Raw genomic sequence first — 21,781 nt, 5'->3', positions numbered from 1 at the left:
CGATAGTATTGCATCTATCCGGGGGTGCGGCAGATCTGAAAAGCAAACACTCTGCTCACGTAGGAGCTTGTGCACGGTTACCAAGGGAGGAAGGCTGCATACACAGTTTTTTCAAGTCTAAAACAATTAATGGAGGGGAGCAAGATAGTGCATAAAGATCTAAGCGAGCATGAATTAAACGGGTGCGATCATACCAGCACTAATGCACCGGATCCCATCAGAACTCCGAAGTTAAGTGTGCATGGGCGGGAGTAGTCCTAGGATGGGTGACCTCCTGGGAAGTCCTCGTGTTGCACCCCAATTTTATTAATATTTTATTTCGATATCGTATTTGCAAATTCCATTTGTCGTTTCGGCGAGACAAACGCAAACAACGCGCCGGATACTCGGACCATTTGCGGCACGATTGTCATTACTGAATGGGAACCGTGAAAAAACCGGGCTTTTGGCATTCGTCGTGCATTGTGGGCCCCGCGATAGTATTGCATCTATCCGGGGGTGCGGCAGATCTAAAAAGCAAACACTCTGCTCACGTAAGAGCTTGTGCACGGTTACAAGGGAGGAAGGCAGCATACACAGTTTTTTCAAGTCTAAAACAATTAATGGAGGGGAGCAAGATAGTGCATAAAGATCTAAGCGAGCATGAATTAAACGGGTGCGATCATACCAGCACTAATGCACCGGATCCCATCAGAACTCCGAAGTTAAGCGTGCTTGGGCGAGAGTAGTACTAGGATGGGTGACCTCCTGGGAAGTCCTCGTGTTGCAACCCAATTTTATTAATATTTTATTTTGATTTGTATTTGCAAATTCCATTTGTTGTTTCTGGGAGACAACTGGAAACAATGCGTCGGATACTCGGACCATTTGCGGCACGATCGTCATTATTGAATGGCAACGATGCAAGAACCGGGCTTTCGGCATTCGTCATGCATTGTGGGCCCCGCGATAGTATTGCATCTATCCGGGGGTGCGGCAGATCTGAAATGCAAACACTCTGCTCACGTAGGAGCTTGTGCACGGTTACCAAGGGAGGAAGGCTGCATACACAGTTTTTTCAAATCTAAAACAATTAATGGAGGGGAGCAAGATAGTGCATAAAGATCTAAGCGAGCATGAATTAAACGGGAGCGATCATACCAGCACTAATGCACCGGATCCCATCAGAACTCCGAAGTTAAGTGTGCTTGGGCGAGAGTAGTATTAGGATGGGTGACCTCCTGGGAAGTCCTTGTGTTTCACCCCAATTTTATTAATATTTTATTTCGATATCGTATTTGCAAATTCCATTTGTTGTGTCGGCGAGACAAACTCAAACAACGCGCCGGATACTCGGACCATTTGCGGCACGATCGTCATTACTGAATGGGAACCGTGCAAAAACCGGGCTTTTGGCATTCATTGTGCATTGTGGGCCCCGCGATAGTATTGCATCTATCCGGGGGAGCGGCAGATCTGAAAAACAAACACTCTGCTCACGTAGGAGCTTGTGCACGGTTACCAAGGGAGGAAGGCTGCATACACAGTTTTTTCAAGTCTAAAACAATTAATGGAGGGGAGCAAGATAGTGCATAAAGATCTAAGCGAGCATGAATTAAACGGGTGCGATCATACCAGCACTAATGCACCGGATCCCATCAGAACTCCGAAGTTAAGTATGCATGGGCGGGAGTAGTCCTAGGATGGGTGACCTCCTGGGAAGTCCTCGTGTTGCACCCCAATTTTATTAATATTTTATTTCGATATCGTATTTGCAAATTCCATTTGTCGTTTCGGCGAGACAAACGCAAACAACGCGCCGGATACTCGGACCATTTGCGGCACGATTGTCATTACTGAATGGGAACCGTGAAAAAACCGGGCTTTTGGCATTCGTCGTGCATTGTGGGCCCCGCGATAGTATTGCATCTATCCGGAGGTGTGGCAGATCTGAAAAGCAAACACTCCGCTCACGTAGGAGCTTGTGCACGGTTACCAAGGGAAGAAGGCTGCATACACATTTTTTTCAAATCTAAAACAATTAATGGAAGGGAGCAAGATAGGTCATAAAGATCTAAGCGAGCATGAATTAAACGGGTGCGATCATACCAGCACTAATGCACCGGATCCAATCAGAACTCCGAAGTTAAGCGTGCTTGGGCGAGAGTAGTACTAGGATGGGTGACCTCCTGGGAAGTCCTCGTGTTGCACCCCAATTTTATTAATATTTTATTTTGATTTGTATTTGCTAATTCCATTTGTTGTTTCTGGGAGACAACTGGAAACAATGCGTCGGATACTCGGACCATTTGCGGCACGATCGTCATTACTGAATGGCAACGATGCAAGAACCGGGCTTTCGGCATTCGTCATGCATTGTGGGCCCCGCGATAGTATTGCATCTATCCGGGGGTGCGGCAGATCTGAAATGCAAACACTCTGCTCACGTAGGAGCTTGTTCACGGTTACCAAGGGAGGAAGGCTGCATACACAGTTTTTTCAAATCTAAAACAATTAATGGAGGGGAGCAAGATAGTGCATAAAGATCTAAGCGAGCATGAATTAAACGGGTGCGATCATACCAACACTAATGCACCGGATCCCATCAGAACTCCGAAGTTAAGTGTGCTTGGGCGAGCGTAGTACTAGGATGGGTGACCTCCTGTGAAGTCCTCGTGTTGCACCCCAATTTTATTAATATTTTATTTCGATATCGTATTTGCAAATTCCATTTGTCGTTTCGGCGAGACAAACGCAAACAAATCGTCATTACTGTATGAGAACCGTGCAAAAACCGGGCTTTTGGCATTCGTCGTGCATTGTGGGCCCCGCGATAGTATTGCATCTATCCGGGGGTGCGGCAGATCTGAAAAGCAAACACTCTGCTCACGTAGGAGCTTGTGCACGGTTACCAAGGGAGGAAGGCTGCATACACAGTTTTTTCAAGTCTAAAACAATTAATGGAGGGGAGCAAGATAGTGCATAAAGATCTAAGCGAGCATGAATTAAACGGGTGCGATCATACCATCAGAACTCCGAAGTTAAGTGTGCATGGGCGGGAGTAGTCCTAGGATGGGTGACCTCCTGGGAAGTCCTCGTGTTGCACCCCAATTTTATTAATATTTTATTTCGATATCGTATTTGCAAATTCCATTTGTCGTTTCGGTGAGACAAACGCAAACAACGCGTCGGATACTCGGACCATTTGCGGCACGATCGTCATTACTGAATGGCAACGATGCAAGAACCGGGCTTTCGGCATTCGTCATGCATTGTGGGCCCCCGCGATAGTATTGCATCTATCCGGGGGTGCGGCAGATCTAAAAAGCAAACACTCTGCTCACGTAAGAGCTTGTGCACGGTTACCAAGGGAGGAAGGCTGCATACACAGTTTTTTCAAGTCTAAAACAATTAATGGAGGGGAGCAAGATAGTGCATAAAGATCTAAGCGAGCATGAATTAAACGGGTGCGATCATACCAGCACTAATGCACCGGATCCCATCAGAACTCCGAAGTTAAGCGTGCTTGGGCGAGAGTAGTACTAGGATGGGTGACCTCCTGGGAAGTCCTCGTGTTGCACCCCAATTTTATTAATATTTTATTTTGATTTGTATTTGCAAATTCCATTTGTTGTTTCTGGGAGACAACTGGAAACAATGCGTCGGATACTCGGACCATTTGCGGCACGATCGTCATTACTGAATGGCAACGATGCAAGAACCGGGCTTTCGGCATTCGTCATGCATTGTGGGCCCCGCGATAGTATTGCATCTATCCGGGGGTGCGGCAGATCTGAAATGCAAACACTCTGCTCACGTAGGAGCTTGTGCACGGTTACCAAGGGAGGAAGGCTGCATACACAGTTTTTTCAAATCTAAAACAATTAATGGAGGGGAGCAAGATAGTGCATAAAGATCTAAGCGAGCATGAATTAAACGGGTAAGATCATACCAGCACTAATGCACCGGATCCCATCAGAACTCCGAAGTTAAGTGTGCATGGGTGGGAGTAGTCCTAGGATGGGTGACCTCCTGGGAAGTCCTCGTGTTGCACCCCAATTTTATTAATATTTTATTTCGATATCGTATTTGCAAATTCCATTTGTCGTTTCGGCGAGACAAACTCAAACAACGCGCCGGATACTCGGACCATTTGCGGCACGATCGTCATTACTGAATGGGAACCGTGCAAAAACCGGGCTTTTGGCATTCGTCGTGCATTGTGGGCCCCGCGATAGTATTGCATCTATCCGGGGGTGCGACAGATCTGAAAAGCAAACACTCTGCTCACGTAGGAGCTTGTGCACGGTTACCAAGGGAGGAAGGCTGCATACACAGTTTTTTCAAGTCTAAAACAATTAATGGAGGGGAGCAAGATAGTGCATAAAGATCTAAGCGAGCATGAATTAAACGGGTGCGATCATACCAGCACTAATGCACCGGATCCCATCAGAACTCCGAAGTTAAGTGTGCATGGGCGGGAGTAGTCCTAGGATGGGTGACCTCCTGGGAAGTCCTCGTGTTGCTCCCCAATTTTATTAATATTTTATTTCGATATCGTATTTGCAAATTCCATTTGTTGTTTCGGCGAGACAAACGCAAACAACGCGCCGGATACTCGGACCATTTGCGGCACAATCGTCATTACTGAATGAGAACCGTGCAAAAACCGGGCTTTTGGCATTCGTCGTGCATTGTGGGCCCCGCGATAGTATTGCATCTATCCGGGGGTGCGGCAGATCTAAAAAGCAAACACTCTGCTCACGTAAGAGCTTGTGCACGGTTACCAAGGGAGGAAGGCTGCATACACAGTTTTTTCAAGTCTAAAACAATTGATGGAGGGGAGCAAGATAGTGCATAAAGATCTAAGCGAGCATGAATTAAACGGGTGCGATCATAGCAGCACAAATGCACTGGATCCCATTAGAACTCCGAAGTTAAGCGTGCTTGGGCGAGAGTAGTACTAGGATGGGTGACCTCCTGTGAAGTCCTCGTGTTGCACCCCAATTTTATTAATATTTTATTTCGATATCGTATTTGCAAATTCCATTTGTCGTTTCGGCGAGACAAACGCAAACAACGCGCCGGATACTCGGACCATTTGCGGCACAATCGTCATTACTGAATGAGAACCGTGCAAAAACCGGGCTTTTGGCATTCGTCGTGCATTGTGGGCCCCGCGATAGTATTGCATCTATCCGGGGGTGCGACAGATCTGAAAAGCAAACACTCTGCTCACGTAGGAGCTTGTGCACGGTTACCAAGGGAGGAAGGCTGCATACACAGTTTTTTCAAGTCTAAAACAATTAATGGAGGGGAGCAAGATAGTGCACAAAGATCTAAGCGAGCATGAATTAAACGGGTGCGATCATACCAGCACTAATGCACCGGATCTCATCAGAACTCCGAAGTTAAGCGTGCTTGGGCGAGAGTAGTACTAGGAAGGGTGACCTCCTGGGAAGTCCTCGTGTTGCACCCCAATTTTATTAATATTTTATTTTGATTTGTATTTGCAAATTCCATTTGTTGTTTCTGGGAGACAACTGGAAACAATGCGTCGGATACTCGGACCATTTGCGGCACGATCGTCATTACTGAATGGCAACGATGCAAGAACCGGGCTTTCGGCATTCGTCGTGCATTGTGGGCCCCGCGATAGTATTGCATCTATCCGGAGGTGCGGCAGATCTGAAAAGCAAACAGTCCGCTCACGTAGGAGCTTGTGCACGGTTAAGAAGGGAGGAAGGCTGCATACACATTTTTTTCAAATCTAAAACAATTAATGGAAGGGAGCAAGATAGTTCATAAAGATCTAAGCGAGCATGAATTAAACTTGTGCGATCATACCAGCACAAATGCACCGGATCCCATCAGAACTCCGAAGTTAAGTGTGCTTGGGCGAGAGTAGTATTAGGATGGGTGACCTCCTGGGAAGTCCTTGTGTTTCACCCCAATTTTATTAATATTTTATTTCGATATCGTATTTGCAAATTCCATTTGTCGTGTCGGCGAGACAAACTCAAACAACGCGCCGGATACTCGGACCATTTGCGGCACGATCGTCATTACTGAATGGGAACCGTGCAAAAACCGGGCTTTTGGCATTCGTCGTGCATTGTGGGCCCCGCGATAGTATTGCATCTATCCGGGGGTGCGGCAGATCTGAAAAGCAAACACTCTGCTCACGTAGGAGCTTGTGCACGGTTACCAAGGGAGGAAGGCTGCATACACAGTTTTTTCAAGTCTAAAACAATTAATGGAGGGGAGCAAGATAGTGCATAAAGATCTAAGCGAGCATGAATTAAACGGGTGCGATCATACCAGCACTAATGCACCGGATCCCATTAGAACTCCGAAGTTAAGTGTGCATGGGCGGGAGTAGTCCTAGGATGGGTGACCTCCTGGGAAGTCCTCGTGTTGCACCCCAATTTTATTAATATTTTATTTCGATATCGTATTTGCAAATTCCATTTGTCGTTTCGGCGAGACAAACGCAAACAACGCGCCGGATACTCGGACCATTTGCGGCACGATTGTCACTACTGAATGGGAACCGTGAAAAAACCGGGCTTTTGGCATTCGTCGTGCATTGTGGGCCCCGCGATAGTATTGCATCTATCCGGGGGTGCGGCAGATCTAAAAAGCAAACACTCTGCTCACGTAAGAGCTTGTGCACGGTTACAAGGGAGGAAGGCAGCATACACAGTTTTTTCAAGTCTAAAACAATTAATGGAGGGGAGCAAGATAGTGCATAAAGATCTAAGCGAGCATGAATTAAACGGGTGCGATCATACCAGCACTAATGCACCGGATCCCATCAGAACTCCGAAGTTAAGCGTGCTTGGGCGAGAGTAGTACTAGGATGGGTGACCTCCTGGGAAGTCCTCGTGTTGCAACCCAATTTTATTAATATTTTATTTTGATTTGTATTTGCAAATTCCATTTGTTGTTTCTGGGAGACAACTGGAAACAATGCGTCGGATACTCGGACCATTTGCGGCACGATCGTCATTATTGAATGGCAACGATGCAAGAACCGGGCTTTCGGCATTCGTCATGCATTGTGGGCCCCGCGATAGTATTGCATCTATCCGGGGGTGCGGCAGATCTGAAATGCAAACACTCTGCTCAAGTAGGAGCTTGTTCACGGTTACCAAGGGAGGAAGGCTGCATACACAGTTTTTTCAAATCTAAAACAATTAATGGAGGGGAGCAAGATAGTGCATAAAGATCTAAGCGAGCATGAATTAAACGGGTGCGATCATACCAACACTAATGCACCGGATCCCATCAGAACTCCGAAGTTAAGTGTGCTTGGGCGAGCGTAGTACTAGGATGGGTGACCTCCTGTGAAGTCCTCGTGTTGCAAGCCAATTTTATTAATATTTTATTTCGATATCGTATTTGCAAATTCCATTTGTCGTTTCGGCGAGACAAACGCAAACAACGCGCCGGATACTCGGACCATTTGCGGCACAATCGTCATTACTGTATGAGAACCGTGCAAAAACCGGGCTTTTGGCATTCGTCGTGCATTGTGGGCCCCGCGATAGTATTGCATCTATCCGGGGGTGCGGCAGATCTGAAAAGCAAACACTCTGCTCACGTAGGAGCTTGTGCACGGTTACCAAGGGAGGAAGGCTGCATACACAGTTTTTTCAAGTCTAAAACAATTAATGGAGGGGAGCAAGATAGTGCATAAAGATCTAAGCGAGCATGAATTAAACGGGTGCGATCATACCAGCACTAATGCACCGGATCCCATCAGAACTCCGAAGTTAAGTGTGCATGGGCGGGAGTAGTCCTAGGATGGGTGACCTCCTGGGAAGTCCTCGTGTTGCACCCCAATTTTATTAATATTTTATTTCGATATCGTATTTGCAAATTCCATTTGTCGTTTCGGTGAGACAAACGCAAACAACGCGCCGGATACTCGGACCATTTGCGGCACGATTGTCATTACTGAATGGGAACCGTGAAAAAACCGGGCTTTTGGCATTCGTCGTGCATTGTGGGCCCCGCGATAGTATTGCATCTATCCGGGGGTGCGGCAGATCTAAAAAGCAAACACTCTGCTCACGTAAGTGCTTGTGCACGGTTACAAGGGAGGAAGGCTGCATACACAGTTTTTTCAAGTCTAAAACAATTAATGGAGGGGAGCAAGATAGTGCATAAAGATCTAAGCGAGCATGAATTAAACGGGTGCGATCATACCAGCACTAATGCACCGGATCCCATCAGAACTCCGAAGTTAAGCGTGCTTGGGCGAGAGTAGTACTAGGATGGGTGACCTCCTGGGAAGTCCCTGTGTTGCACCCCAATTTTATTAATATTTTATTTTGATTTGTATTTGCAAATTCCATTTGTTGTTTCTGGGAGACAACTGGAAACAATGCGTCGGATACTCGGACCATTTGCGGCACGATCGTCATTACTGAATGGCAACGATGCAAGAACCGGGCTTTCGGCATTCGTCATGCATTGTGGGCCCCGCGATAGTATTGCATCTATCCGGGGGTGCGGCAGATCTGAAATGCAAACACTCTGCTCACGTAGGAGCTTGTGCACGGTTACCAAGGGAGGAAGGCTGCATACACAGTTTTTTCAAATCTAAAACAATTAATGGAGGGGAGCAAGATAGTGCATAAAGATCTAAGCGAGCATGAATTAAACGGGTAAGATCATACCAGCACTAATGCACCGGATCCCATCAGAACTCCGAAGTTAAGTGTGCATGGGCGGGAGTAGTCCTAGGATGGGTGACCTCCTGGGAAGTCCTCGTGTTGCACCCCAATTTTATTAATATTTTATTTCGATATCGTATTTGCAAATTCCATTTGTCGTTTCGGCGAGACAAACGCAAACAACGCGCCGGATACTCGGACCATTTGCGGCACGATTGTCATTACTGAATGGGAACCGTGAAAAAACCGGGCTTTTGGCATTCGTCGTGCATTGTGGGCCCCGCGATAGTATTGCATCTATCCGGAGGTGCGGCAGATCTGAAAAGCAAACACTCCGCTCACGTAGGAGCGTGTGCACGGTTATCAAGGGAAGAAGGCTGCATACACATTTTTTTCAAATCTAAAACAATTAATGGAAGGGAGCAAGATATGTCATAAAGATCTAAGCGAGCATGAATTAAACGGGTGCGATCATACCAGCACTAATGCACCGGATCCAATCAGAACTCCGAAGTTAAGCGTGCTTGGGCGAGAGTAGTACTAGGATGGGTGACCTCCTGGGAAGTCCTCGTGTTGCCCCCCAATTTTATTAATATTTTATTTTGATTTGTATTTGCTAATTCCATTTGTTGTTTCTGGGAGACAACTGGAAACAATGCGTCGGATACTCGGACCATTTGCGGCACGATCGTCATTACTGAATGGCAACGATGCAAGAACCGGGCTTTCGGCATTCGTCATGCATTGTGGGCCCCGCGATAGTATTGCATCTATCCGGGGGTGCGGCAGATCTGAAATGCAAACACTCTGCTCACGTAGGAGCTTGTTCACGGTTACCAAGGGAGGAAGGCTGCATACACAGTTTTTTCAAATCTAAAACAATTAATGGAGGGGAGCAAGATAGTGCATAAAGATCTAAGCGAGCATGAATTAAACGGGTGCGATCATACCAACACTAATGCACCGGATCCCATCAGAACTCCGAAGTTAAGTGTGCTTGGGCGAGCGTAGTACTAGGATGGGTGACCTCCTGTGAAGTCCTCGTGTTGCACCCCAATTTTATTAATATTTTATTTCGATATCGTATTTGCAAATTCCATTTGTCGTTTCGGCGAGACAAACGCAAACAACGCGCCGGATACTCGGACCATTTGCGGCACAATCGTCATTACTGTATGAGAACCGTGCAAAAACCGGGCTTTTGGCATTCGTCGTGCATTGTGGGCCCCGCGATAGTATTGCATCTATCCGGGGGTGCGGCAGATCTGAAAAGCAAACACTCTGCTCACGTAGGAGCTTGTGCACGGTTACCAAGGGAGGAAGGCTGCATACACAGTTTTTTCAAGTCTAAAACAATTAATGGAGGGGAGCAAGATAGTGCATAAAGATCTAAGCGAGCATGAATTAAACGGGTGCGATCATACCAGCACTATTGCACCGGATCCCATCAGAACTCCGAAGTTAAGTGTGCATGGGCGGGTGTAGTCCTAGGATGGGTGACCTCCTGGGAAGTCCTCGTGTTGCACCCCAATTTTATTAATATTTTATTTCGATATCGTATTTGCAAATTCCATTTGTCGTTTCGGTGAGACAAACGCAAACAACGCGCCGGATACTCGGACCATTTGCGGCACGATTGTCATTACTGAATGGGAACCGTGAAAAAACCGGGCTTTTGGCATTCGTCGTGCATTGTGGGCCCCGCGATAGTATTGCATCTATCCGGGGGTGCGGCAGATCTAAAAAGCAAACACTCTGCTCACGTAAGAGCTTGTGCACGGTTACAAGGGAGGAATGCTGCATACACAGTTTTTTCAAGTCTAAAACAATTAATGGAGGGGAGCAAGATAGTGCATAAAGATCTAAGCGAGCATGAATTAAACGGGTGCGATCATACCAGCACTAATGCACCGGATCCCATCAGAACTCCGAAGTTAAGCGTGCTTGGGCGAGAGTAGTACTAGGATGGGTGACCTCCTGGGAAGTCCCTATGTTGCACCCCAATTTTATTAATATTTTATTTTGATTTGTATTTGCAAATTCCATTTGTTGTTTCTGGGAGACAACTGGAAACAATGCGTCGGATACTCGGACCATTTGCGGCACGATCGTCATTACTGAATGGCAACGATGCAAGAACCGGGCTTTCGGCATTCGTCATGCATTGTGGGCCCCGCGATAGTATTGCATCTATCCGGGGGTGCGGCAGATCTGAAATGCAAACACTCTGCTCACGTAGGAGCTTGTGCACGGTTACCAAGGGAGGAAGGCTGCATACACAGTTTTTTCAAATCTAAAACAATTAATGGAGGGGAGCAAGATAGTGCATAAAGATCTAAGCGAGCATGAATTAAACGGGTAAGATCATACCAGCACTAATGCACCGGATCCCATCAGAACTCCGAAGTTAAGTGTGCATGGGTGGGAGTAGTCCTAGGATGGGTGACCTCCTGGGAAGTCCTCGTGTTGCACCCCAATTTTATTATTATTTTATTTCGATATCGTATTTGCAAATTCCATTTGTCGTTTCGGCGAGACAAACTCAAACAACGCGCCGGATACTCGGACCATTTGCGGCACGATCGTCATTACTGAATGGGAACCGTGCAAAAACCGGGCTTTTGGCATTCGTCGTGCATTGTGGGCCCCGCGATAGTATTGCATCTATCCGGGGGTGCGGCAGATCTGAAAAGCAAACACTCTGCTCACGTAGGAGCTTGTGCACGGTTACCAAGGGAGGAAGGCTGCATACACAGTTTTTTCAAGTCTAAAACAATTAATGGAGGGGAGCAAGATAGTGCATAAAGATCTAAGCGAGCATGAATTAAACGGGTGCGATCATACCAGCACTAATGCACCGGATCCCATCAGAACTCCGAAGTTAAGTGTGCATGGGCGGGAGTAGTGCTAGGATGGGTGACCTCCTGGGAAGTCCTCGTGTTGCACCCCAATTTTATTAATATTTTATTTCGATATCGTATTTGCAAATTCCATTTGTCGTTTCGGCGAGACAAACGCAAACAACGCGCCGGATACTCGGACCATTTGCGGCACAATCGTCATTACTGAATGAGAACCGTGAAAAAACCGGGCTTTTGGCATTCGTCGTGCATTGTGGGCCCCGCGATAGTATTGCATCTATCCGGGGGTGCGGCAGATCTAAAAAGCAAACACTCTGCTCACGTAAGAGCTTGTGCACGGTTACCAAGGGAGGAAGGCTGCATACACAGTTTTTTCAAGTCTAAAACAATTAATGGAGGGGAGCAAGATAGTGCACAAAGATCTAAGCGAGCATGAATTAAACGGGTGCGATCATACCAGCACTAATGCACCGGATCTCATCAGAACTCCGAAGTTAAGCGTGCTTGGGCGAGAGTAGTACTAGGAAGGGTGACCTCCTGGGAAGTCCTCGTGTTGCACCCCAATTTTATTAATATTTTATTTTGATTTGTATTTGCAAATTCCATTTGTTGTTTCTGGGAGACAACTGGAAACAATGCGTCGGATACTCGGACCATTTGCGGCACGATCGTCATTACTGAATGGCAACGATGCAAGAACCGGGCTTTCGGCATTCGTCGTGCATTGTGGGCCCCGCGATAGTATTGCATCTATCCGGAGGTGCGGCAGATCTGAAAAACAAACACTCCGCTCACGTAGGAGCTTGTGCACGGTTACCAAGGGAGGAAGGCAGCATACACATTTTTTTCAAATCTAAAACAATTAATGGAAGGGAGCAAGATAGTTCATAAAGATCTAAGCGAGCATGAATTAAACTTGTGCGATCATACCAGCACAAATGCACCGGATCCCATCAGAACTCCGAAGTTAAGTGTGCTTGGGCGAGAGTAGTATTAGGATGGGTGACCTCCTGGGAAGTCCTTGTGTTTCACCCCAATTTTATTAATATTTTATTTCGATATCGTATTTGCAAATTCCATTTGTCGTGTCGGCGAGACAAACTCAAACAACGCGCCGGATACTCGGACCATTTGCGGCACGATCGTCATTACTGAATGGGAACCGTGCAAAAACCGGGCTTTTGGCATTCGTCGTGCATTGTGGGCCCCGCGATAGTATTGCATCTATCCGGGGGTGCGGCAGATCTGAAAAGCAAACACTCTGCTCACGTAGGAGCTTGTGCACGGTTACCAAGGGAGGAAGGCTGCATACACAGTTTTTTCAAGTCTAAAACAATTAATGGAGGGGAGCAAGATAGTGCATAAAGATCTAAGCGAGCATGAATTAAACGGGTGCGATCATACCAGCACTAATGCACCGGATCCCATCAGAACTCCGAAGTTAAGTGTGCATGGGCGGGAGTAGTCCTAGGATGGGTGACCTCCTGGGAAGTCCTCGTGTTGCACCCCAATTTTATTAATATTTTATTTCGATATCGTATTTGCAAATTCCATTTGTCGTTTCGGTGAGACAAACGCAAACAACGCGCCGGATACTCGGACCATTTGCGGCACGATTGTCATTACTGAATGGGAACCGTGAAAAAACCGGGCTTTTGGCATTCGTCGTGCATTGTGGGCCCCGCGATAGTATTGCATCTATCCGGGGGTGCGGCAGATCTAAAAAGCAAACACTCTGCTCACGTAAGAGCTTGTGCACGGTTACAAGGGAGGAATGCTGCATACACAGTTTTTTCAAGTCAAACAATTAATGGAGGGGAGCAAGATAGTGCATAAAGATCTAAGCGAGCATGAATTAAACGGGTGCGATCATACCAGCACTAATGCACCGGATCCCATCAGAACTCCGAAGTTAAGCGTGCTTGGGCGAGAGTAGTACTAGGATGGGTGACCTCCTGGGAAGTCCCTATGTTGCACCCCAATTTTATTAATATTTTATTTTGATTTGTATTTGCAAATTCCATTTGTTGTTTCTGGGAGACAACTGGAAACAATGCGTCGGATACTCGGACCATTTGCGGCACGATCGTCATTACTGAATGGCAACGATGCAAGAACCGGGCTTTCGGCATTCGTCATGCATTGTGGGCCCCGCGATAGTATTGCATCTATCCGGGGGTGCGGCAGATCTGAAATGCAAACACTCTGCTCACGTAGGAGCTTGTGCACGGTTACCAAGGGAGGAAGGCTGCATACACAGTTTTTTCAAATCTAAAACAATTAATGGAGGGGAGCAAGATAGTGCATAAAGATCTAAGCGAGCATGAATTAAACGGGTAAGATCATACCAGCACTAATGCACCGGATCCCATCAGAACTCCGAAGTTAAGTGTGCATGGGTGGGAGTAGTCCTAGGATGGGTGACCTCCTGGGAAGTCCTCGTGTTGCACCCCAATTTTATTATTATTTTATTTCGATATCGTATTTGCAAATTCCATTTGTCGTTTCGGCGAGACAAACTCAAACAACGCGCCGGATACTCGGACCATTTGCGGCACGATCGTCATTACTGAATGGGAACCGTGCAAAAACCGGGCTTTTGGCATTCGTCGTGCATTGTGGGCCCCGCGATAGTATTGCATCTATCCGGGGGTGCGGCAGATCTGAAAAGCAAACACTCTGCTCACGTAGGAGCTTGTGCACGGTTACCAAGGGAGGAAGGCTGCATACACAGTTTTTTCAAGTCTAAAACAATTAATGGAGGGGAGCAAGATAGTGCATAAAGATCTAAGCGAGCATGAATTAAACGGGTGCGATCATACCAGCACTAATGCACCGGATCCCATCAGAACTCCGAAGTTAAGTGTGCATGGGCGGGAGTAGTGCTAGGATGGGTGACCTCCTGGGAAGTCCTCGTGTTGCACCCCAATTTTATTAATATTTTATTTCGATATCGTATTTGCAAATTCCATTTGTCGTTTCGGCGAGACAAACGCAAACAACGCGCCGGATACTCGGACCATTTGCGGCACAATCGTCATTACTGAATGAGAACCGTGAAAAAACCGGGCTTTTGGCATTCGTCGTGCATTGTGGGCCCCGCGATAGTATTGCATCTATCCGGGGGTGCGGCAGATCTAAAAAGCAAACACTCTGCTCACGTAAGAGCTTGTGCACGGTTACCAAGGGAGGAAGGCTGCATACACAGTTTTTTCAAGTCTAAAACAATTAATGGAGGGGAGCAAGATAGTGCACAAAGATCTAAGCGAGCATGAATTAAACGGGTGCGATCATACCAGCACTAATGCACCGGATCTCATCAGAACTCCGAAGTTAAGCGTGCTTGGGCGAGAGTAGTACTAGGAAGGGTGACCTCCTGGGAAGTCCTCGTGTTGCACCCCAATTTTATTAATATTTTATTTTGATTTGTATTTGCAAATTCCATTTGTTGTTTCTGGGAGACAACTGGAAACAATGCGTCGGATACTCGGACCATTTGCGGCACGATCGTCATTACTGAATGGCAACGATGCAAGAACCGGGCTTTCGGCATTCGTCATGCATTGTGGGCCCCGCGATAGTATTGCATCTATCCGGGGGTGCGGCAGATCTGAAATGCAAACACTCTGCTCACGTAGGAGCTTGTGCACGGTTACCAAGGGAGGAAGGCTGCATACACAGTTTTTTCAAATCTAAAACAATTAATGGAGGGGAGCAAGATAGTGCATAAAGATCTAAGCGAGCATGAATTAAACGGGTAAGATCATACCAGCACTAATGCACCGGATCCCATCAGAACTCCGAAGTTAAGTGTGCATGGGTGGGAGTAGTCCTAGGATGGGTGACCTCCTGGGAAGTCCTCGTGTTGCACCCCAATTTTATTATTATTTTATTTCGATATCGTATTTGCAAATTCCATTTGTCGTTTCGGCGAGACAAACTCAAACAACGCGCCGGATACTCGGACCATTTGCGGCACGATCGTCATTACTGAATGGGAACCGTGCAAAAACCGGGCTTTTGGCATTCGTCGTGCATTGTGGGCCCCGCGATAGTATTGCATCTATCCGGGGGTGCGGCAGATCTGAAAAGCAAACACTCTGCTCACGTAGGAGCTTGTGCACGGTTACCAAGGGAGGAAGGCTGCATACACAGTTTTTTCAAGTCTAAAACAATTAATGGAGGGGAGCAAGATAGTGCATAAAGATCTAAGCGAGCATGAATTAAACGGGTGCGATCATACCAGCACTAATGCACCGGATCCCATCAGAACTCCGAAGTTAAGTGTGCATGGGCGGGAGTAGTGCTAGGATGGGTGACCTCCTGGGAAGTCCTCGTGTTGCACCCCAATTTTATTAATATTTTATTTCGATATCGTATTTGCAAATTCCATTTGTCGTTTCGGCGAGACAAACGCAAACAACGCGCCGGATACTCGGACCATTTGCGGCACAATCGTCATTACTGAATGAGAACCGTGAAAAAACCGGGCTTTTGGCATTCGTCGTGCATTGTGGGCCCCGCGATAGTATTGCATCTATCCGGGGGTGCGGCAGATCTAAAAAGCAAACACTCTGCTCACGTAAGAGCTTGTGCACGGTTACCAAGGGAGGAAGGCTGCATACACAGTTTTTTCAAGTCTAAAACAATTAATGGAGGGGAGCAAGATAGTGCACAAAGATCTAAGCGAGCATGAATTAAACGGGTGCGATCATACCAGCACTAATGCACCGGATCTCATCAGAACTCCGAAGTTAAGCGTGCTTGGGCGAGAGTAGTACTAGGAAGGGTGACCTCCTGGGAAGTCCTCGTGTTGCACCCCAATTTTATTAATATTTTATTTTGATTTGTATTTGCAAATTCCATTTGTTGTTTCTGGGAGACAACTGGAAACAATGCGTCGGATACTCGGACCATTTGCGGCACGATCGTCATTACTGAATGGCAACGATGCAAGAACCGGGCTTTCGGCATTCGTCATGCATTGTGGGCCCCGCGATAGTATTGCATCTATCCGGGGGTGCGGCAGATCTGAAATGCAAACACTCTGCTCACGTAGGAGCTTGTGCACGGTTACCAAGGGAGGAAGGCTGCATACACAGTTTTTTCAAATCTAAAACAATTAATGGAGGGGAGCAAGATAGTGCATAAAGATCTAAGCGAGCATGAATTAAACGGGTAAGATCATACCAGCACTAATGCACCGGATCCCATCAGAACTCCGAAGTTAAGTGTGCATGGGTGGGAGTAGTCCTAGGATGGGTGACCTCCTGGGAAGTCCTCGTGTTGCACCCCAATTTTATTATTATTTTATTTCGATATCGTATTTGCAAATTCCATTTGTCGTTTCGGCGAGACAAACTCAAACAACGCGCCGGATACTCGGACCATTTGCGGCACGATCGTCATTACTGAATGGGAACCGTGCAAAAACCGGGCTTTTGGCATTCGTCGTGCATTGTGGGCCCCGCGATAGTATTGCATCTATCCGGGGGTGCGGCAGATCTGAAAAGCAAACACTCTGCTCACGTAGGAGCTTGTGCACGGTTACCAAGGGAGGAAGGCTGCATACACAGTTTTTTCAAGTCTAAAACAATTAATGGAGGGGAGCAAGATAGTGCATAAAGATCTAAGCGAGCATGAATTAAACGGGTGCGATCATACCAGCACTAATGCACCGGATCCCATCAGAACTCCGAAGTTAAGTGTGCATGGGCGGGAGTAGTGCTAGGATGGGTGACCTCCTGGGAAGTCCTCGTGTTGCACCCCAATTTTATTAATATTTTATTTCGATATCGTATTTGCAAATTCCATTTGTCGTTTCGGCGAGACAAACGCAAACAACGCGCCGGATACTCGGACCATTTGCGGCACAATCGTCATTACTGAATGAGAACCGTGAAAAAACCGGGCTTTTGGCATTCGTCGTGCATTGTGGGCCCCGCGATAGTATTGCATCTATCCGGGGGTGCGGCAGATCTAAAAAGCAAACACTCTGCTCACGTAAGAGCTTGTGCACGGTTACCAAGGGAGGAAGGCTGCATACACAGTTTTTTCAAGTCTAAAACAATTAATGGAGGGGAGCAAGATAGTGCACAAAGATCTAAGCGAGCATGAATTAAACGGGTGCGATCATACCAGCACTAATGCACCGGATCTCATCAGAACTCCGAAGTTAAGCGTGCTTGGGCGAGAGTAGTACTAGGAAGGGTGACCTCCTGGGAAGTCCTCGTGTTGCACCCCAATTTTATTAATATTTTATTTTGATTTGTATTTGCAAATTCCATTTGTTGTTTCTGGGAGACAACTGGAAACAATGCGTCGGATACTCGGACCATTTGCGGCACGATCGTCATTACTGAATGGCAACGATGCAAGAACCGGGCTTTCGGCATTCGTCGTGCATTGTGGGCCCCGCGATAGTATTGCATCTATCCGGAGGTGCGGCAGATCTGAAAAACAAACACTCCGCTCACGTAGGAGCTTGTGCACGGTTACCAAGGGAGGAAGGCAGCATACACATTTTTTTCAAATCTAAAACAATTAATGGAAGGGAGCAAGATAGTTCATAAAGATCTAAGCGAGCATGAATTAAACTTGTGCGATCATACCAGCACAAATGCACCGGATCCCATCAGAACTCCGAAGTTAAGTGTGCTTGGGCGAGAGTAGTATTAGGATGGGTGACCTCCTGGGAAGTCCTTGTGTTTCACCCCAATTTTATTAATATTTTATTTCGATATCGTATTTGCAAATTCCATTTGTCGTGTCGGCGAGACAAACTCAAACAACGCGCCGGATACTCGGACCATTTGCGGCACGATCGTCATTACTGAATGGGAACCGTGCAAAAACCGGGATTTTGGCATTCGTCGTGCATTGTGGGCCCCGCGATAGTATTGCATCTATCCGGGGGTGCGGCAGATCTGAAAAGCAAACACTCTGCTCACGTAGGAGCTTGTGCACGGTTACCAAGGGAGGAAGGCTGCATACACAGTTTTTTCAAGTCTAAAACAATTAATGGAGGGGAGCAAGATAGTGCATAAAGATCTAAGCGAGCATGAATTAAACGGGTGCGATCATACCAGCACTAATGCACCGGATCCCATCAGAACTCCGAAGTTAAGTGTGCATGGGCGGGAGTAGTCCTAGGATGGGTGACCTCCTGGGAAGTCCTCGTGTTGCACCCCAATTTTATTAATATTTTATTTCGATATCGTATTTGCAAATTCCATTTGTCGTTTCGGTGAGACAAACGCAAACAACGCGCCGGATACTCGGACCATTTGCGGCACGATTGTCATTACTGAATGGGAACCGTGAAAAAACCGGGCTTTTGGCATTCGTCGTGCATTGTGGGCCCCGCGATAGTATTGCATCTATCCGGGGGTGCGGCAGATCTAAAAAGCAAACACTCTGCTCACGTAAGAGCTTGTGCACGGTTACAAGGGAGGAATGCTGCATACACAGTTTTTTCAAGTCTAAAACAATTAATGGAGGGGAGCAAGATAGTGCATAAAGATCTAAGCGAGCATGAATTAAACGGGTGCGATCATACCAGCACTAATGCACCGGATCCCATCAGAACTCCGAAGTTAAGCGTGCTTGGGCGAGAGTAGTACTAGGATGGGTGACCTCCTGGGAAGTCCCTATGTTGCACCCCAATTTTATTAATATTTTATTTTGATTTGTATTTGCAAATTCCATTTGTTGTTTCTGGGAGACAACTGGAAACAATGCGTCGGATACTCGGACCATTTGCGGCACGATCGTCATTACTGAATGGCAACGATGCAAGAACCGGGCTTTCGGCATTCGTCATGCATTGTGGGCCCCGCGATAGTATTGCATCTATCCGGGGGTGCGGCAGATCTGAAATGCAAACACTCTGCTCACGTAGGAGCTTGTGCACGGTTACCAAGGGAGGAAGGCTGCATACACAGTTTTTTCAAATCTAAAACAATTAATGGAGGGGAGCAAGATAGTGCATAAAGATCTAAGCGAGCATGAATTAAACGGGTAAGATCATACCAGCACTAATGCACCGGATCCCATCAGAACTCCGAAGTTAAGTGTGCATGGGTGGGAGTAGTCCTAGGATGGGTGACCTCCTGGGAAGTCCTCGTGTTGCACCCCAATTTTATTATTATTTTATTTCGATATCGTATTTGCAAATTCCATTTGTCGTTTCGGCGAGACAAACTCAAACAACGCGCCGGATACTCGGACCATTTGCGGCACGATCGTCATTACTGAATGGGAACCGTGCAAAAACCGGGCTTTTGGCATTCGTCGTGCATTGTGGGCCCCGCGATAGTATTGCATCTATCCGGGGGTGCGGCAGATCTGAAAAGCAAACACTCTGCTCACGTAGGAGCTTGTGCACGGTTACCAAGGGAGGAAGGCTGCATACACAGTTTTTTCAAGTCTAAAACAATTAATGGAGGGGAGCAAGATAGTGCATAAAGATCTAAGCGAGCATGAATTAAACGGGTGCGATCATACCAGCACTAATGCACCGGATCCCATCAGAACTCCGAAGTTAAGTGTGCATGGGCGGGAGTAGTGCTAGGATGGGTGACCTCCTGGGAAGTCCTCGTGTTGCACCCCAATTTTATTAATATTTTATTTCGATATCGTATTTGCAAATTCCATTTGTCGTTTCGGCGAGACAAACGCAAACAACGCGCCGGATACTCGGACCATTTGCGGCACAATCGTCATTACTGAATGAGAACCGTGAAAAAACCGGGCTTTTGGCATTCGTCGTGCATTGTGGGCCCCGCGATAGTATTGCATCTATCCGGGGGTGCGGCAGATCTAAAAAGCAAACACTCTGCTCACGTAAGAGCTTGTGCACGGTTACCAAGGGAGGAAGGCTGCATACACAGTTTTTTCAAGTCTAAAACAATTAATGGAGGGGAGCAAGATAGTGCACAAAGATCTAAGCGAGCATGAATTAAACGGGTGCGATCATACCAGCACTAATGCACCGGATCTCATCAGAACTCCGAAGTTAAGCGTGCTTGGGCGAGAGTAGTACTAGGAAGGGTGACCTCCTGGGAAGTCCTCGTGTTGCACCCCAATTTTATTAATATTTTATTTTGATTTGTATTTGCAAATTCCATTTGTTGTTTCTGGGAGACAACTGGAAACAATGCGTCGGATACTCGGACCATTTGCGGCACGATCGTCATTACTGAATGGCAACGATGCAAGAACCGGGCTTTCGGCATTCGTCGTGCATTGTGGGCCCCGCGATAGTATTGCATCTATCCGGAGGTGCGGCAGATCTGAAAAACAAACACTCCGCTCACGTAGGAGCTTGTGCACGGTTACCAAGGGAGGAAGGCAGCATACACATTTTTTTCAAATCTAAAACAATTAATGGAAGGGAGCAAGATAGTTCATAAAGATCTAAGCGAGCATGAATTAAACTTGTGCGATCATACCAGCACAAATGCACCGGATCCCATCAGAACTCCGAAGTTAAGTGTGCTTGGGCGAGAGTAGTATTAGGATGGGTGACCTCCTGGGAAGTCCTTGTGTTTCACCCCAATTTTATTAATATTTTATTTCGATATCGTATTTGCAAATTCCATTTGTCGTGTCGGCGAGACAAACTCAAACAACGCGCCGGATACTCGGACCATTTGCGGCACGATCGTCATTACTGAATGGGAACCGTGCAAAAACCGGGCTTTTGGCATTCGTCGTGCATTGTGGGCCCCGCGATAGTATTGCATCTATCCGGGGGTGCGGCAGATCTGAAAAGCAAACACTCTGCTCACGTAGGAGCTTGTGCACGGTTACCAAGGGAGGAAGGCTGCATACACAGTTTTTTCAAGTCTAAAACAATTAATGGAGGGGAGCAAGATAGTGCATAAAGATCTAAGCGAGCATGAATTAAACGGGTGCGATCATACCAGCACTAATGCACCGGATCCCATCAGAACTCCGAAGTTAAGTGTGCATGGGCGGGAGTAGTCCTAGGATGGGTGACCTCCTGGGAAGTCCTCGTGTTGCACCCCAATTTTATTAATATTTTATTTCGATATCGTATTTGCAAATTCCATTTGTCGTTACGGCGAGACAAACGCAAACAACGCGCCGGATACTCGGACCATTTGCGGCACGATTGTCATTACTGAATGGGAACCGTGAAAAAACCGGGCTTTTGGCATTCGTCGTGCATTGTCGGCCCCGCGATAGTATTGCATCTATCCGGGGGTGCGGCAGATCTAAAAAGCAAACACT

The 21,781-nt window shown here is 46.9% G+C and overlaps 32 non-coding genes and 13 pseudogenes across 32 annotated transcripts; all 45 read left to right on the top strand.

Moving 5' to 3' along the window:
- Positions 1-180: 180 nt before the first annotated feature.
- On the top strand, positions 181-299 carry LOC148798019 (5S ribosomal RNA). The gene has a single exon (XR_016074225.1). It is a non-coding gene; the product is annotated as a 5S ribosomal RNA (ribosomal RNA).
- Positions 300-653: 354 nt separating this feature from the next.
- LOC148798018 (5S ribosomal RNA) lies at positions 654-772 on the top strand. Its single transcript, XR_016071774.1, has one exon. It is a non-coding gene; the product is annotated as a 5S ribosomal RNA (ribosomal RNA).
- Positions 773-1,126: 354 nt separating this feature from the next.
- LOC148798017 (5S ribosomal RNA) lies at positions 1,127-1,245 on the top strand (annotated as a pseudogene).
- Positions 1,246-1,600: 355 nt separating this feature from the next.
- LOC148798016 (5S ribosomal RNA) lies at positions 1,601-1,719 on the top strand. Its single transcript, XR_016069155.1, has one exon. It is a non-coding gene; the product is annotated as a 5S ribosomal RNA (ribosomal RNA).
- Positions 1,720-2,074: 355 nt separating this feature from the next.
- On the top strand, positions 2,075-2,193 carry LOC148798015 (5S ribosomal RNA). Its single transcript, XR_016072732.1, has one exon. It is a non-coding gene; the product is annotated as a 5S ribosomal RNA (ribosomal RNA).
- A 354-nt stretch (positions 2,194-2,547) lies between these two features.
- LOC148798014 (5S ribosomal RNA) lies at positions 2,548-2,666 on the top strand. The gene has a single exon (XR_016075778.1). It is a non-coding gene; the product is annotated as a 5S ribosomal RNA (ribosomal RNA).
- A 778-nt stretch (positions 2,667-3,444) lies between these two features.
- LOC148798013 (5S ribosomal RNA) lies at positions 3,445-3,563 on the top strand. The gene has a single exon (XR_016075082.1). It is a non-coding gene; the product is annotated as a 5S ribosomal RNA (ribosomal RNA).
- Positions 3,564-3,917: 354 nt separating this feature from the next.
- On the top strand, positions 3,918-4,036 carry LOC148798012 (5S ribosomal RNA; annotated as a pseudogene).
- Positions 4,037-4,391: 355 nt separating this feature from the next.
- LOC148798011 (5S ribosomal RNA) lies at positions 4,392-4,510 on the top strand. Its single transcript, XR_016068788.1, has one exon. It is a non-coding gene; the product is annotated as a 5S ribosomal RNA (ribosomal RNA).
- A 355-nt stretch (positions 4,511-4,865) lies between these two features.
- Positions 4,866-4,984, top strand: LOC148798010 (5S ribosomal RNA). The gene has a single exon (XR_016069812.1). It is a non-coding gene; the product is annotated as a 5S ribosomal RNA (ribosomal RNA).
- A 355-nt stretch (positions 4,985-5,339) lies between these two features.
- On the top strand, positions 5,340-5,458 carry LOC148798009 (5S ribosomal RNA). Its single transcript, XR_016072494.1, has one exon. It is a non-coding gene; the product is annotated as a 5S ribosomal RNA (ribosomal RNA).
- Positions 5,459-5,812: 354 nt separating this feature from the next.
- Positions 5,813-5,931, top strand: LOC148798008 (5S ribosomal RNA; annotated as a pseudogene).
- Positions 5,932-6,286: 355 nt separating this feature from the next.
- LOC148798007 (5S ribosomal RNA) lies at positions 6,287-6,405 on the top strand. The gene has a single exon (XR_016074906.1). It is a non-coding gene; the product is annotated as a 5S ribosomal RNA (ribosomal RNA).
- A 354-nt stretch (positions 6,406-6,759) lies between these two features.
- LOC148798006 (5S ribosomal RNA) lies at positions 6,760-6,878 on the top strand. Its single transcript, XR_016071773.1, has one exon. It is a non-coding gene; the product is annotated as a 5S ribosomal RNA (ribosomal RNA).
- A 354-nt stretch (positions 6,879-7,232) lies between these two features.
- Positions 7,233-7,351, top strand: LOC148798005 (5S ribosomal RNA; annotated as a pseudogene).
- Positions 7,352-7,706: 355 nt separating this feature from the next.
- On the top strand, positions 7,707-7,825 carry LOC148798004 (5S ribosomal RNA). The gene has a single exon (XR_016074224.1). It is a non-coding gene; the product is annotated as a 5S ribosomal RNA (ribosomal RNA).
- A 354-nt stretch (positions 7,826-8,179) lies between these two features.
- On the top strand, positions 8,180-8,298 carry LOC148798003 (5S ribosomal RNA). The gene has a single exon (XR_016071289.1). It is a non-coding gene; the product is annotated as a 5S ribosomal RNA (ribosomal RNA).
- Positions 8,299-8,652: 354 nt separating this feature from the next.
- LOC148798002 (5S ribosomal RNA) lies at positions 8,653-8,771 on the top strand (annotated as a pseudogene).
- Positions 8,772-9,126: 355 nt separating this feature from the next.
- LOC148798001 (5S ribosomal RNA) lies at positions 9,127-9,245 on the top strand. Its single transcript, XR_016075148.1, has one exon. It is a non-coding gene; the product is annotated as a 5S ribosomal RNA (ribosomal RNA).
- A 354-nt stretch (positions 9,246-9,599) lies between these two features.
- Positions 9,600-9,718, top strand: LOC148798000 (5S ribosomal RNA). Its single transcript, XR_016075777.1, has one exon. It is a non-coding gene; the product is annotated as a 5S ribosomal RNA (ribosomal RNA).
- Positions 9,719-10,073: 355 nt separating this feature from the next.
- LOC148797999 (5S ribosomal RNA) lies at positions 10,074-10,192 on the top strand. Its single transcript, XR_016075723.1, has one exon. It is a non-coding gene; the product is annotated as a 5S ribosomal RNA (ribosomal RNA).
- A 354-nt stretch (positions 10,193-10,546) lies between these two features.
- LOC148797998 (5S ribosomal RNA) lies at positions 10,547-10,665 on the top strand. The gene has a single exon (XR_016073433.1). It is a non-coding gene; the product is annotated as a 5S ribosomal RNA (ribosomal RNA).
- Positions 10,666-11,019: 354 nt separating this feature from the next.
- On the top strand, positions 11,020-11,138 carry LOC148797997 (5S ribosomal RNA; annotated as a pseudogene).
- A 355-nt stretch (positions 11,139-11,493) lies between these two features.
- Positions 11,494-11,612, top strand: LOC148797996 (5S ribosomal RNA). Its single transcript, XR_016074348.1, has one exon. It is a non-coding gene; the product is annotated as a 5S ribosomal RNA (ribosomal RNA).
- A 355-nt stretch (positions 11,613-11,967) lies between these two features.
- Positions 11,968-12,086, top strand: LOC148797995 (5S ribosomal RNA). The gene has a single exon (XR_016072493.1). It is a non-coding gene; the product is annotated as a 5S ribosomal RNA (ribosomal RNA).
- Positions 12,087-12,440: 354 nt separating this feature from the next.
- Positions 12,441-12,559, top strand: LOC148797994 (5S ribosomal RNA; annotated as a pseudogene).
- Positions 12,560-12,914: 355 nt separating this feature from the next.
- On the top strand, positions 12,915-13,033 carry LOC148797993 (5S ribosomal RNA). The gene has a single exon (XR_016074223.1). It is a non-coding gene; the product is annotated as a 5S ribosomal RNA (ribosomal RNA).
- A 352-nt stretch (positions 13,034-13,385) lies between these two features.
- LOC148797992 (5S ribosomal RNA) lies at positions 13,386-13,504 on the top strand. The gene has a single exon (XR_016073432.1). It is a non-coding gene; the product is annotated as a 5S ribosomal RNA (ribosomal RNA).
- Positions 13,505-13,858: 354 nt separating this feature from the next.
- LOC148797991 (5S ribosomal RNA) lies at positions 13,859-13,977 on the top strand (annotated as a pseudogene).
- Positions 13,978-14,332: 355 nt separating this feature from the next.
- On the top strand, positions 14,333-14,451 carry LOC148797990 (5S ribosomal RNA). The gene has a single exon (XR_016074347.1). It is a non-coding gene; the product is annotated as a 5S ribosomal RNA (ribosomal RNA).
- A 355-nt stretch (positions 14,452-14,806) lies between these two features.
- On the top strand, positions 14,807-14,925 carry LOC148797989 (5S ribosomal RNA). Its single transcript, XR_016072492.1, has one exon. It is a non-coding gene; the product is annotated as a 5S ribosomal RNA (ribosomal RNA).
- A 354-nt stretch (positions 14,926-15,279) lies between these two features.
- Positions 15,280-15,398, top strand: LOC148797988 (5S ribosomal RNA; annotated as a pseudogene).
- A 355-nt stretch (positions 15,399-15,753) lies between these two features.
- LOC148797987 (5S ribosomal RNA) lies at positions 15,754-15,872 on the top strand. Its single transcript, XR_016074346.1, has one exon. It is a non-coding gene; the product is annotated as a 5S ribosomal RNA (ribosomal RNA).
- Positions 15,873-16,227: 355 nt separating this feature from the next.
- Positions 16,228-16,346, top strand: LOC148797986 (5S ribosomal RNA). The gene has a single exon (XR_016072491.1). It is a non-coding gene; the product is annotated as a 5S ribosomal RNA (ribosomal RNA).
- A 354-nt stretch (positions 16,347-16,700) lies between these two features.
- Positions 16,701-16,819, top strand: LOC148797985 (5S ribosomal RNA; annotated as a pseudogene).
- A 355-nt stretch (positions 16,820-17,174) lies between these two features.
- On the top strand, positions 17,175-17,293 carry LOC148797984 (5S ribosomal RNA). The gene has a single exon (XR_016074345.1). It is a non-coding gene; the product is annotated as a 5S ribosomal RNA (ribosomal RNA).
- A 355-nt stretch (positions 17,294-17,648) lies between these two features.
- Positions 17,649-17,767, top strand: LOC148797983 (5S ribosomal RNA). Its single transcript, XR_016072490.1, has one exon. It is a non-coding gene; the product is annotated as a 5S ribosomal RNA (ribosomal RNA).
- Positions 17,768-18,121: 354 nt separating this feature from the next.
- LOC148797982 (5S ribosomal RNA) lies at positions 18,122-18,240 on the top strand (annotated as a pseudogene).
- Positions 18,241-18,595: 355 nt separating this feature from the next.
- LOC148797981 (5S ribosomal RNA) lies at positions 18,596-18,714 on the top strand. Its single transcript, XR_016074222.1, has one exon. It is a non-coding gene; the product is annotated as a 5S ribosomal RNA (ribosomal RNA).
- Positions 18,715-19,068: 354 nt separating this feature from the next.
- On the top strand, positions 19,069-19,187 carry LOC148797980 (5S ribosomal RNA). Its single transcript, XR_016073431.1, has one exon. It is a non-coding gene; the product is annotated as a 5S ribosomal RNA (ribosomal RNA).
- A 354-nt stretch (positions 19,188-19,541) lies between these two features.
- Positions 19,542-19,660, top strand: LOC148797979 (5S ribosomal RNA; annotated as a pseudogene).
- Positions 19,661-20,015: 355 nt separating this feature from the next.
- LOC148797978 (5S ribosomal RNA) lies at positions 20,016-20,134 on the top strand. The gene has a single exon (XR_016074344.1). It is a non-coding gene; the product is annotated as a 5S ribosomal RNA (ribosomal RNA).
- A 355-nt stretch (positions 20,135-20,489) lies between these two features.
- On the top strand, positions 20,490-20,608 carry LOC148797977 (5S ribosomal RNA). The gene has a single exon (XR_016072488.1). It is a non-coding gene; the product is annotated as a 5S ribosomal RNA (ribosomal RNA).
- A 354-nt stretch (positions 20,609-20,962) lies between these two features.
- On the top strand, positions 20,963-21,081 carry LOC148797976 (5S ribosomal RNA; annotated as a pseudogene).
- A 355-nt stretch (positions 21,082-21,436) lies between these two features.
- On the top strand, positions 21,437-21,555 carry LOC148797975 (5S ribosomal RNA). The gene has a single exon (XR_016074220.1). It is a non-coding gene; the product is annotated as a 5S ribosomal RNA (ribosomal RNA).
- Positions 21,556-21,781: the final 226 nt, after the last annotated feature.

This window comes from Nelumbo nucifera, chromosome 4 (assembly GCF_055504915.1).
Source record: "Nelumbo nucifera cultivar China Antique chromosome 4, China Antique-T2T, whole genome shotgun sequence".
Classification (NCBI taxonomy): domain Eukaryota; kingdom Viridiplantae; phylum Streptophyta; class Magnoliopsida; order Proteales; family Nelumbonaceae; genus Nelumbo; species Nelumbo nucifera.
Note: the sequence above shows the minus strand (reverse complement) of the source record. Positions and strands in the feature narration are given on the sequence as shown.